The sequence below is a fragment of the Miscanthus floridulus genome, chromosome 15 (genome assembly GCF_019320115.1).
Source record: "Miscanthus floridulus cultivar M001 chromosome 15, ASM1932011v1, whole genome shotgun sequence".
Lineage (NCBI taxonomy): Eukaryota > Viridiplantae > Streptophyta > Magnoliopsida > Poales > Poaceae > Miscanthus > Miscanthus floridulus.
In genome coordinates, this window is record NC_089594.1 from 71,576,526 (window position 1) to 71,589,599 (window position 13,074).

The following is a 13,074-nucleotide window of genomic DNA, read 5'->3' on the forward strand; positions in this document are numbered from 1 at the left end:
CTGTTGCTGAGCCACTGATCGGACGCGTCCGGTCACTCATAGGGTCATGTCCGGTCACCTCTGTGGAGCTCATTTCTTCACGATCTTGTGTCCAGCTTGGTTCCCATCTTCGTGCTTGGACTTTATTTGATATCTTGGGTCTTCTCCTGTGCTTCTAGGGTCTTGCTTACGGTGTTGATCATGGGATCACCATGTCGCCTTCATCTAAGTCACGTCTTACACCCTATTGAACTACAAAACAATTACTTGTAAATTCATTAGTCCAATTTAATTGTGTTGGTCATCAAACACTAAAAACCAAAGTAAATAGGTCTAGGGTCCATTTTCCTTACATAAGGATCAAGTGAATTCGGTTGGTTCACTTATTCCGGTTAAGTTCGATTTCAGACAAGGAATCATTCCTTCCCCTCAAAATCATTGTTCGGTTGCACAAGAATAAAACCTTCGTCACTTCAGCATTAATCATTCATCAAGTTAATGCATCCTCTTTTTTTTTGACCGAGTCAGCTGGGCAGTCCCCTACCTTTTTTTTTCTTTTCAATTGAATAAAAGAATGTAAAGCACAAAGCTTAAAGAGAGAAGGAAAAAAAGACAAAAGACAATTACAAGGCATAGTTAATGCATCCTTTAGAATGGATCGCTCATATACCAGATATTGCACACTCCTTGCAAGTTCACACAAAGAAACATTGCACATCGGTGTTGTTGATTTTCAAACTGGCCTGAACTCACATGCATGTTCATTACATAAACATACGAACATATTTGAATTTTTTATCGTATACTATCAAATAAACTGAAAATAAATATCCAACTATGAGTCTTTACATAAGAGACCTCCGAAACCAACACCTGAACAAACATTGGTAGAGAAACATAGGTTCTTTCACTAGTATTGTCACGTCATCACAGCAAATATTGGCTGCACGCCTGTAACAAGATAGATGGAAATGGTAAGTTCCATAAAAGTTGAGTCTTGCCCGACTTCTGAAACTAGCTAATTTAGCTCATTTCCGATCAAAAAAAGAAAAGAAAATATATGCTGATAATAAGATGGTAGCAGCATCGATTGTTCACGCAATGCAGCATGTCATCATGCAGGCGAACTGACATGCAGAGAGAGGTTCGTCACATCCTCAAATCACTCTCACAGAGTCACAGTTCCTTCCATTCTGAACTAGTACAATTAGGTCTGGTTTAGATTGAGGTTAGAAATCAGTATTTTGGCACTGTAGCACTTTCGTTTGTATTTGATAATTATTGTCCAATCATGGTCTAACTAGGCTCAAAAGATTCGTCTCGTAATTTACAATCAAACTGTGTAATTAGTTATTTTTTTTATCTATATTTAATACTCCATGCATGTGTCCAAAGATTTGATGTGATGGAGAGAGAGTGAAAAAACTTACAATCTAAACAAGGCCTTAAAACCCCCAGGAACAACTTCCCTTCCTGATCCTTAACAGCATGTTCGGTTGGCTGGTTCGTATCGTTGCTGGTTCGTGAAGAAGTACTGCTGGCTGGTTTGTGCGAGAGAAAAAATATTGTTCCGACTAAAAATTTACGATCGTTTACGACAAGCCACAGCCAAACGAACAGGCTATAAACCACTTGGTTCCCCATAATAAACTAATAAAAAGATCACCTTTATGCAACACTACAGTCTACTACTTGCTAATGAAACCGCTAAAATCACTACCAGAAACCGACTCTTTGACGAGTGTTTTTATGTTTACCGAGTGCATTCCCTCGGATACTCAACAAACAAGCTCTCTTTGCCGAGTGCTGCGAAAAAAACACTCGACAAAACAATTACACTCTGTAAACAAACTCTTTGCCGAGTGCTGAAAAAAACACTCGGCAAAGAAGTAAGTTTGCCGAGTGTTTTTTTTTTTTTGCACTCGGCAAGTAACAAATTTAGAAAAAACACGTTATGGAAAAGAAGGAAAAGGAGAAAAAAAAGGGTTTGCCGAGTGCCCCCAATTTGGCGCTCGGCAAACACTGCTTTGCCGAGTGTCAGATCTAGAACACTCGCAAAGCTCCTATACTATAACTCTCGGCAATGCTCCCCGGCCCCAGGCGTCTCGGCCTCTCGCCGCTCTTCCCCGGCTTTTTCTCTCCTTTATTCTCTCTCCTCCCATGCATCGACACAAAAGGTGCTGCCGGCGGCTTCTCCACGGTTCTCCTCAGCGCCACCCTCCACACCCCAACCCACTGGCGTTCCCTCGTCCTCCCCACTGGCGGCGTCGACCTCGTCATCCCCACCGGCAGCGTCGACCCCGTCATCCCCACTAGCAGTGGCCCTATGGGAGTACCTTTGCGCCCCCTCCCCCATACCTTCGCCCGGCGAGGGGGCGAGGCTAGCAGATCCCGGTGGCTGCACCCTCCCCCCCCTCCCCTCCCCTCCCTCCGGTGATGGCGGCGGCAGGGGGACCTGCATCCGGCGGCACCACGGCTCACTCCGTGCACACGACAGCCATCGGCGGTGCCACGGCCTCACCCAATCCGCGCGCATGGCGGCACTCGGTGGTGGGGCAACCCAATCCGCGCGCACGGCGGCCCTTAGTGATGGTGCAACCCGATCCATGCGCACGATCGCTCCCTCGGCTTTTCCGCCTCGGTCCGCGACTCAACTACGCGGCACGTCGGCGCCCTACTCCGCTCCCTACTCGGCTGCCCAAAAGGGAGCAACAGCCAGCTCCTCAGGCATGCCTTGCGTCTCCTTGGCCTGTGGTGTGGACGCGGTGCACCAGTGAGGCGGCGAGGCGATTCGAGCGCGGCGGCATGACCGTGGCGTGGGATGGCCACCGGCGAAGCCAGCATCCGCGTGGGAGCCCTCCTAAGTAAGCCAGCATCTCGTCCGTAGGAAGACTTCACATCTTCCAACTTGGATGTGTACGGTATGTCATCGTTGTACCTACAACTTTCTAAGAATCATGGTGGCCGCGACATCGTGGTGTTGGCGGCGGGCGTGGTGGCGGGGGACGTGGTGGCGACGGTGGCAGGCATGGTGGCGGCCGCGGCAGCGTGGTGGTGGCAGCGGGCGGCATGGTGGTGGCGCGGGTTTTTTTATATTTTTCGAAAATTCTTTGCCGAGTGTCGATTTAGCACTCGGCAAAAGTGTTTGCCGAGTGCTCGACAAAAAACACTTGGCAAAGACAGCTTTGCCGAGTCTTTGTTCACCGAGTGCCGTTTGTTGAGTGTAACACTCGGCAAAGCCTTTGCCGAGTGTTTTTTGGGTTTCGCCGTATGCCCTGGACACACGGCAAAGCTACTGATTCCGGTAGTGAATCTAACGTGACTCTAACACTAGAGTCTAATGATATGGAGGACATGGTAGTGGCTACTAGCAGTTCCAGTGACCCACAATTAGGCTTAGGCTAGCTACCACTTTACAGGTTATAGGTTTACTAAAACTATTATTTTTCTAATTCAGCTTACAGGATTACAGTCAAATTCACCTCAAAACTCTAAACCTTAGCCATTTTTCTAAAAAATAGTTCTAACCTTGATTTCACAACAGCATGCCTTTTATTTATGTACCTGCAGTTGAGCAACTAAATGAAGGCTGCCTACTGCATTCATTCTTATTATCCTGAATGATGAATGAATGATATATGCATTCATTCTTACAATATAATTGGAGAACAAAGCTACTACATATATGCAGGAGCAAGCAGAGCATATCATATATGCATTCATTCTTAGGGGTGTTTGGTTCTCTAGTCACTCCTAAAATTTATGTCACATCGAATGCTTAGATACTAATAAGGAGTATTAAATATAGATTAATTACAAAACCAATTACATAGATGGAGGCTAATTTGCGAGACGATTTTTTAAGCCTAATTAATCTGTCATTAGCACATGTTTACTGTAGCATCACGTTGTCGAATCATGGACTAATTAGGCTTAAAAGATTTGTCTCGCAAATTAGTCACAAGTTGTGCAATTAGTTTCGTAATTAGTCTATATTTAATACTCCATGTATGTGCCCAAATATTTGATGTGACAAGAATTTTAGGAGGCACTGCAGAAACCGAGTGGGCCCTTACTATATAATTAAAATAGTACTATATGCTGGAGCAAGCAGAGCAAACAGGGGAACCTGCTGCCACTTCCCAGCTGGCTACAATTTGTCTCTTCATAATTCAAGAACAAAGCTACTATACATGCTAGTACTTGTAAACAGGATCAGTGTTATTTTGGAAGCCTAATAATACAAAGATAGTACATCATTTACACATACTTGCCCCCTGAGATAGTGTACATAAGCACGCTCATGAGATAATTTGTGGCAACTTTTGGCATGCACCGCACGATCATGTACTGAAATAGTACGTCATATCATACCAGGAAACAAAATATTCATGTTGGTATTAGTGGTGGAACCAGAACTTTTGAATAACGGGAGACAGACAATACGATGACATCTCATAAACATGATAAATATGTACAACAAATATATATGTCAATAGCTTTTCAATGTTTTTACATATATATTTAGTATTCATAACGAAAAAACACAATATTTATCATCAAACTAGAGTGAAATAATAATTTTTTTAGCTAGGCAATTGAATTTTCTATAGGTATTAAAAAATCACTATGCTTTGGGGGGGGGGGGGGGGAGGGGTCCCCCCCTTTCAGAACTTGTAAAGTTGGCCCTTGTTTACTTCTCAAAAAGTGCACTATGCAAAAAGAAGATTCTCCGTCATATCAAACTTACGGTACATGCATGAAGTACTAAATGTAGACGAAATAAAAAATTAATTGCACAGTTTGCTTTAACTTTGCGAGACTAATCTTTTGAGCCTAATTAGTTAATGTTTGGACAATAATTCACAAATACAAACAAAATGCTACATTGGAGAATCGTACACTATGCAACGTCATACAGTTACCCTAGTTAAGAGAGCATAGAAACGTATTTGCATCTTACTATGATTTAGGGGCCATCAAGGACATTATCAGAAACGAACTGAACTGCTCCGGAATCAAAATAGAGAGATAAAGAACTACAGATATAGTATATCAAAATAACAGGGCATGATTTCATAACTTTGTGACATGAGTATTGAACATATACCTCTCGCACCTCTGAGATAATAAATCTGAATCACAGACAATACGGCCACTGCCCTGCGGTTGAACTATCCTTTGCTCTGATCTCATCGATAACTGACGGGAAGCCCTGCATGAGGCACAAGTATCCCTCCGCCGGCACTGCAATCTTGAGCGATAGCTAACCTTCCTCGGGATTGCCTGCATGCCGGCCAGTCCTTGCGGATGTCGGTGGTGGTGGAGTCCTACTCATTGGCCCACCCAGTGGCCAACCCCAAGGATGCGGTGCTGCTTCGTCGGCGACGAGTGACGGAACTAGCGAGGATAGAGCGCAAGGCAAGCAAGAACACTAGCACCGGTGAGAACCCTAGCAAGAACCCTAGCGCTGGGGAGAGAAGAGGGCAAGGAAGACGAGGACGATGCGTTACCGGCGAGAAGGCGGCGGAGAGCGTGGACAATGGATGGGAAGCGGTCGCCGTCGCCTCACAATGCGCCGTTACCTCCCCTCGCAACGCACCGCGCCGTCGCCTCTCCTCGCATCGCCAAGAAGGAATCCCGACGTATGAGAGAGTCCGTCTCCATTCCGGGCCAAGAGGGGGAAAAAAGGCCCGGATTGATCACTTTTTATTTCGGGCCGCATCTAAGCGAACGGCCATTTCTGTTCGGACCTGACTTCGAATCGGGCCATATCGATCCGGGCGAAACAGGCCACGTTCCGGACCGTTCCAGGCCAAAACGAACAAGGCCTAGTTTACCGCGTACTTCTACCTATAATAATAATAAGTACTGGCAGCAGGAGTACATTTCACTCGTGTTTCTCCCCATGCATTTGCATGGTGCATCGATCGATAATATGTAGTAGTACGATATATATCCATCAGCACATGCACGTATTATAAGCCCACCCGGAAAAGGCGGACTCGTTCTGATGAGTTTAGGAATAATGTACTGTCGGCCCATCCGATCAATGCCCTTTTTTAAATAGCGATCTCTGCCTGACTCGAACCCAGCCCGCATGAAACAATGAAGCCCAGCCCATCTAGTTACACTTCTAGAAAAAAAAAAGGCCGTGCGGTGATCAAGGACATGACAAAAGTAGAACCAACATTATTACCATGCCATGACTATTCTTAACGTGTAAAAAAGTCAATAAAAAATAAATCATAACTGTTTCCTGATATGTTTTCTGGACGTGATAAATTTATTAAAGCAGCCACTTACAAAAATAAGCATAGTTTATAAATTTCATAATTTTTAGACAAGTTATACCACCTACGACAATACTACAACAGAAGCCTAAATTAAATGAATTTATATATAAACTATTTGAGCTTTCTAGGGCATGAAACTTTTAATGTGGTGTCGTACTAACATGTATAACTAATTATAACTTTTAGGTTGTAAAAAAACTAAAAATAATTTTGTTAAGATTTATTAAAGACAAAAATTGTATTAAACGGATCTAAGGATGACATATTAGTAATTATTTAGAAAACACCGGACCACAAATACATGATTTTCTACTTCTACTGTGTATTTTTAGTAAAGGCAGTTCTAACAAAATTCGTTCCATTATTTTTGGACCAAACACTGATTTTATAGATTCAAAAAAATAAATAAAGTCTAATAAATGCTCTTTTGCGCAAAGGCTATTAACTATTCAGTGACAAAAACACCAACAAGTAGTTAGCCGTTATTAACTATTAGAGCTAATAGGTCTAAACAGGATCTAAGTTATATTTTGGCTTTTAACTTTTGCTCTTATGAGTTGTTCCATGTTTTTAACCATGTGTTAAGTTCAATTTTTAGTGCTTCTATCTTCTATTCGAAATTACCTTTTTTTATTTATATTTGTCTCTCACTTTCTCCTCCTTCCATCCATCTCTCACACCTCTTCTATTTCTTGGTCCGACATTCTTTACTCTCTCCCTTCATGCTTTGGGTTAGTTGCAAAATCTTTGTTGGCGCCCCACCACTTGTGTCATGATTTAGCCAACAGAGTCTGTTCATGTCTCGACGACGTGCGCACGAGCATGCCGCTTGCCCTCCATCTTTTTCTTAAACTCACAAAACAAGTGCAAACAATATCCATCTCTTTAAATTGAGTCAATTTCCTATAAATTTTTCCCATATGGGATTAATCCTTTATTGCATTAGCATTTATTAAGAGTTTTGAAATCTATTTGATTTAAGATTGGGCTAAGCTCAATTAAATCCAATAAAAAAATAGCTAGCTCAGTATCATTGGCATGAACACTACACAATACATTGTATGTCCCACTGTAATGTATACATGCATGTTTCATATAGTTTGTTAAAAAAAAGATTATAGGTACAACACTCCGCATGTAGCTACTACAATTATTTTCAGTTTGCACCACGGTAATCGAGGGGAGGGGGTGTTGATCCATGTATCATCATTTGCACCGGCGGGTGCAATGTTGCGCAGTGGAACGGGGCTTCCAAACAACCATTTTTCATAGTTAGGGACGGGCAGATGCAGGCCCGTGAGAACCAAGCATCCAAACACATCCTTAAAAGGAGAGGGTGTTGGGCTGTTGGCAACTTGGCAGGAAGTATCACCCGTTTATATTACAGAGTTTCTAGATATCTTCCGGCAGTTTTTTTGTTTATGTTTTCTTCCACTTTTGTATGGTGGAGATGTTTGTTAAGATTCGTGCTCAGTCAAGTAATATTTTCCCGTTGCGCTCTGTGCTGTGAGCCGTTGTCTTTGTTTACAGTTATCCCGCTTCGTTTTGTATGTATCTAAAAATATTATCCCGCTGCCTCATTTCAATCTGGGACTGACTGTTCTCGGTCGACGACAGGTGTGGCCTGCGCTTGGCGTCGTGCGCCGTTCTTGTCTTCTATCCCATCCGTTGCAGCATACATGCCTATTTTTCAGTTTAAGTTCAGTTTTAGTGCAGTAGAATTTATTTTCAGTTTTACTTTTTTGTTGAGTTCAATTTCAAAGTTCAGTTTGTCCATCAAACAAATCTTAACCTATTTTTTGTTAAAGTTCAGTTCAAGTTTAGCAGAATCATAAATTAAGTATTGAGGAGTTAGTAAAAATTATTATGAGCTGCTAGTTTTCCAAAGCAAACATGATGACCAACACTTGTTACACAGTGCTATTTAGGGGTTCCTGCATAAAAGTTGGAGACAAAAAACCAAGCTGCATAACTGAAAGAGAGGCAAGCAGAGAAAATTCAGAAAGGAAATTGCAGCCCGACTGTCTTCCAAAAAGTAGCAGCAAGCCAATACAGCTTGCATATGTAAAATTCAGTTATAGTATTTTTTTTCCTTGAGTGTGTTCAGTTTCTGTTTTTTTTTTTTTTGCTTGTATTCAGTTTAAGTGTGTTCTCTGTCCGTCTTTGGTTCAAGTCTAGTAGAATCTGCGGGGTAATTTTTTCCCTTGTTTTTGCTCCAAGTTTCTTTGGTTTAAGTCCAGTAGAACTAGCATCCTGGTTCATATCATGTTCATTCCCTTTTGAAGAAATATCCATTCAGTAATTGTTTTTATTGTAGTCTGATTTTATTTAAAATTGTTTTACTAGGCATGAGAAATATCATGGATATTATGGAGGGAAGCAGGAAGCAAGAAAGTCCAACTACACTGATATGGTAATAGGGCCTTTCAAAGAGATCTTTTTGTTTTTTTACAAATTTGATGCCCCTTATTCTAGTTGTACCGTAGGTTTTTATATAAACTGCAGCTCTACAGCTAAAAGGTTTGCCGCCTTGCAATTGTGCTCAACTAGATTTGCCTTCAGGATAGATGTTAATCTAAAAATAATGTGAAGTATTGGCAGGCCACATCACTCCTATTAAGTATTAACAGATCCATGATGCTGAAACTGTTTTTTTATTCTTTGGTGTTCCGTTCAGGCAAATTGTCGGCAGTCCTAGAGCCAGCGCAAATCAAAGGCCCAGCAAGACTTGTTTAGAATAGCTTATTGGGCCAAGATCTTAGCTTAAAAGGTAAGTGGGCCAAACGGGTAGCTTCCGATTAAGACATTAAGTCATGGGAGGTATTTGGTGCTGGCGCATGTTCTCTGCATTGATTGATATCTGCGCAGCCCGAGCCCTTTCGAGCCTGTAAACTCCGGACATGCATCTTATAGCTTGGTACAATAAGCAACACACAAGTAACTCTTAACGAACCCGTATCATGCATATCTTAACCATCGATCTGGACAACGAAACAAACCAACGGTAGTAAACAGCATGCTTCATGATTAGCGCTTAATTAGTTCGCTGCAGCACGAATATAATATACACGTGGACATGCATCTAGAGAAGAAAAAAACTAGTGAACTAATTAGTAAGAACTAAACAGCAACTCAGCAAGCTTGACGGTTAGCTTAACTCCGAGCTTAGGCACGACTACTGCAGAAGAGGTGGGCATCGGTATGTACTGCATGCCCTTGGTATGGCGGGTGTGGCGGCGGCAGCAGAAACCCCAAACAATCAGGTGGGTGAGCAGCAACACTCGGAGGAACGTGCGCAGAAAAAATCGATGAGGAAGACGAGAGAGTCGTCCAACCTGACCGCTGTTGTCGTCACCGCCGCTGCCGTCGTCGCCTACGACATCGATGGAGATGAAAGAATAGGAGGAACTAGATTACCCTCTCGGGCTCTAGGCTGCATGTTGATATAGTCCAGGAAACGTTCCTGGTGTGGCTTGTACAATAGGTAAGTTACAATACTTGCTATACAAGAAGATTTGTCTATCTATATTTAGTGTACAGCCAAGATACATATCTATATATGCCTATTACAATGCACGGATGCATGGCCCTCTAACAAACATATTTTAACACTCCCCCTCAATCTTAACCTTCTTCAAGGTTTAGATTGTTTCTGAACTTAATCAACTTTGGCAAACTCACTGATTTTGTGAATCCATCGGCAATCTGATCTCCTGAGTTTATGAACCTGACATCAAGCAAGCCTTGAGCAACTCTTTCTCTCACAAAGTGAAAATCAATCTCTATGTGTTTAGTTCTAGCATGGAACACTGGATTGGCTGATAAATATGTTGCTCCAATATTATCACACCAAAGTCTCCCTGCTCGAGGATGTGGTATTCTCAATTCACATAGCAATTTCTGAACCCACATTACCTCGGCTGTTGCATCAGCTAACGCTTTATATTCAGCCTCTATGCTAGATCTTGACACCGTGGCCTGCTTCTTTGCATTCCAAGAGATCAGATTCGAGCCAAGGAATACTGCAAAACCTCCTGTAGAGCGTCGATCATCAACGTCTCCTGCCCAATCTGCGTCTGTAAAGGCACTTACAAGCATAGACTTAGACTTTCTCAATTTCAGTCCAAGCCGAGGTGTACCATGTACATACCTTAAAATTCTTTTAACTGCGCTCCAGTGAGCACTGGTTGGTGCATGCAAGAATTGACATGCCTTGTTCACTGCAAATGAGATGTCAGGACGTGTCAATGTTAAATACTGCAAGGCTCCAACCACACTTCTGTAATTTGTTGCATCATTAGGTTCCAACAAGGTTCCTTCAGTTGCACTGAGCTTCTTAGTTGTTGACAAAGGAGTCCTACAGGTTTACTGAGACTCATTCCTGCTCTTTTTACTACATCAGCAGCATATCTTTCTTGTGTCATGATCAAACCATCTGTAGATCTTTTTACCTCTATACCGAGAAAGTAATGTAAGTTTCCCAAATCCTTCAATGCAAATTCCTTCTCCAAGTCCTTCAGCAATGCTTGTGTGGCTTCCTGTGAAGAGCTTGCAACTATTATATCATCAACATAAACAAGAACAAATATAGTATGACCACCTTTGTTATAGTAAAAAAGTGAAGTATCTGCCTTCGAAGGGATAAAGCCAAGAGACTGCAGTTTCTTGCATAATCTGTCATACCAGGCTCTTGGTGCCTGTTTCAATCCATAGAGAGCCTTATCGAGTTTACACAAGATTCGGCCTTGTCTTGTTCTCATACCCTGGTGGTTGATACATATATACTTCCTCCAGCAAGATGCCATGCAAAAAAGCATTTTGAACATCGAGTTGTCGTAGTGACCAACCCCTGGATACAGCAATAGACAACACAAGTCTGATAGTAGCTGCTTTCACCACCGGACTGAATGTATCCTCATAGTCCAGCCCATATCTTTGTTTATACCCTTTCGCCACAAGTCTTGCTTTATACCTATCAATAGATCCATCAGCCTTCTTCTTGATTTTGTATACCCATTTGCAACCGATGATATTTTTCCCTTTTGGTGCTTGCACAAGATGCCAAGTTTTATTTTGAAGAAGTGCATTATACTCGGCATTCATAGCATCTGCCCATTTTGGATCTTGAAGTGCTACTGAAATAGTTGAAGGTTCTTCTACAGAAGAAGCACAAAACATTCCCCATCGCACAGTTCCATCTGTAAATATCCTTGGTTGATGTATACCATGCATAGACCGAGTGACAGGCCGAAGAGGTGCAGGATCAGCCGCTGAATGGGTAGCCATAGATGACCCAGGGCCGAGATCTCCCTGTGTCGCAGCAGACGCTGTCTCCCCCTGGGCTGGATCAAGCTGTGGCTGCTGCTGTGGTGCCGCAGTAGTAGGCGTAGGCGGTCCTGACGAGGCGGCAGCATCTGGCAACGTGGGCACAACAGCGCCCGAGGATGATCCTGTCGCCCCTGTCCCGCTCACTGCAGTCATACGGTGGGCAGGGGAAGCATCTCCAGCATCTGTGCTGCTCCCGTCGGGGGGCACACATGATATTGACGCCCACCATGACATCCCGGTCCATTTTCTTCAGAATTTCCTGCATTTTCTCGCACAACTCGATCACCAGATGTTAGACCATTAGTATTAGTCGGACTACATGCATGTGAATCAGTAGATGCATCCTCATAAACAGTGCTAGGATTTTGAAGGTGTTCAGGCAAAAGGTTAATCTCAGCCTGGAGTCGAGCACTAGCATTAGGGTGAAGGGTGCTAAAAGGGAAGAGTTGCTCATCAAACATCACATCCCGAGAGATATAGACTCTCCCTTCGGAGGGATCAAGACACTTGAAGCCTTTATGATGGTGACTATAACCAAGGAAAACACATCGTTTGGATCGAAACGCAAGCTTGCGTGTATTGAAAGGGCGTAGATTGGGCCACACGACACACCCAAAAACTCTGAGCAAAGAATAATCTGGTGTTTGTTTGAGAAGACGCTCATAAGGTGTCTCATTATTAATAACTCTAGAAGGAACACGGTTGATGAGGTACACAGCCGTGGTAAAGGCTTCATCCCAAAATTTAAGAGGAATAGAAGCATGAGCAAGGAGGGTAAGCCCGACTTCAACTATATGGTGATGCTTTTGTTCTACTGCACCGTTTTGTTGGTGAGCATGAGGGCATGAGACACGATGGGTGATGCCAATGCGGTTGAAGAATGAATTTAGTGTTTGGTACTCTCCTCCCCAATCGGTTTGGAGTGATAGGATTTTTTTATCAAATTGTCTCTCAACTAAGTTTTGGAAGTCACGAAATCGTTCAAAAACTTCAGATTTGTGTCTCAAAAGATAGATCCATGTGAACTTGCTATAATCATCAACAAAAGACACATAATAATTATGTCTACCGACTGATGTTGGGGCAGGTCCCCATACATCGGAAAAAACAAGTTCGAGAGGACTCAATGACACACTAGATGATCTAGAATAAGGAAGCTGATGCATCTTCCCTTTCTGACACGCATCAGAGACACCGTGTTTATTCAAAACTTTGACAAAAGGAATTTTGTGATGACTCAAAACTTGCTGAACTACTTGACTCGACAGATGACCTAAACGATGATGCCAAATGGAAGAAGACACCTTGGTGATGCCTAGCGCCTGCTTATTGTGATCAATCTTGAGAGGATACAACCCCCTCTCACATCTGCCTTCTAGAATTGTCTTCTTCGTGGTTCGTTCCTTGATAAATAAATTATCAGGGTGAAATTCAAGAAAGAAATTATTGTCACGTGTAAGACGATTCACAT

At 42.8% G+C, this 13,074-nt stretch overlaps 1 long non-coding RNA gene across 1 annotated transcript; it reads right to left on the minus strand.

The window, feature by feature from the left end:
- Positions 1-710: 710 nt before the first annotated feature.
- Positions 711-5,631, minus strand: LOC136506606 (uncharacterized). Its single transcript, XR_010771671.1, has 3 exons — positions 5,493-5,631; positions 5,090-5,379; positions 711-930 (listed from the first exon to the last, which is right to left on the minus strand). It is a non-coding gene; the product is annotated as an uncharacterized lncRNA (long non-coding RNA).
- Positions 5,632-13,074: the final 7,443 nt, after the last annotated feature.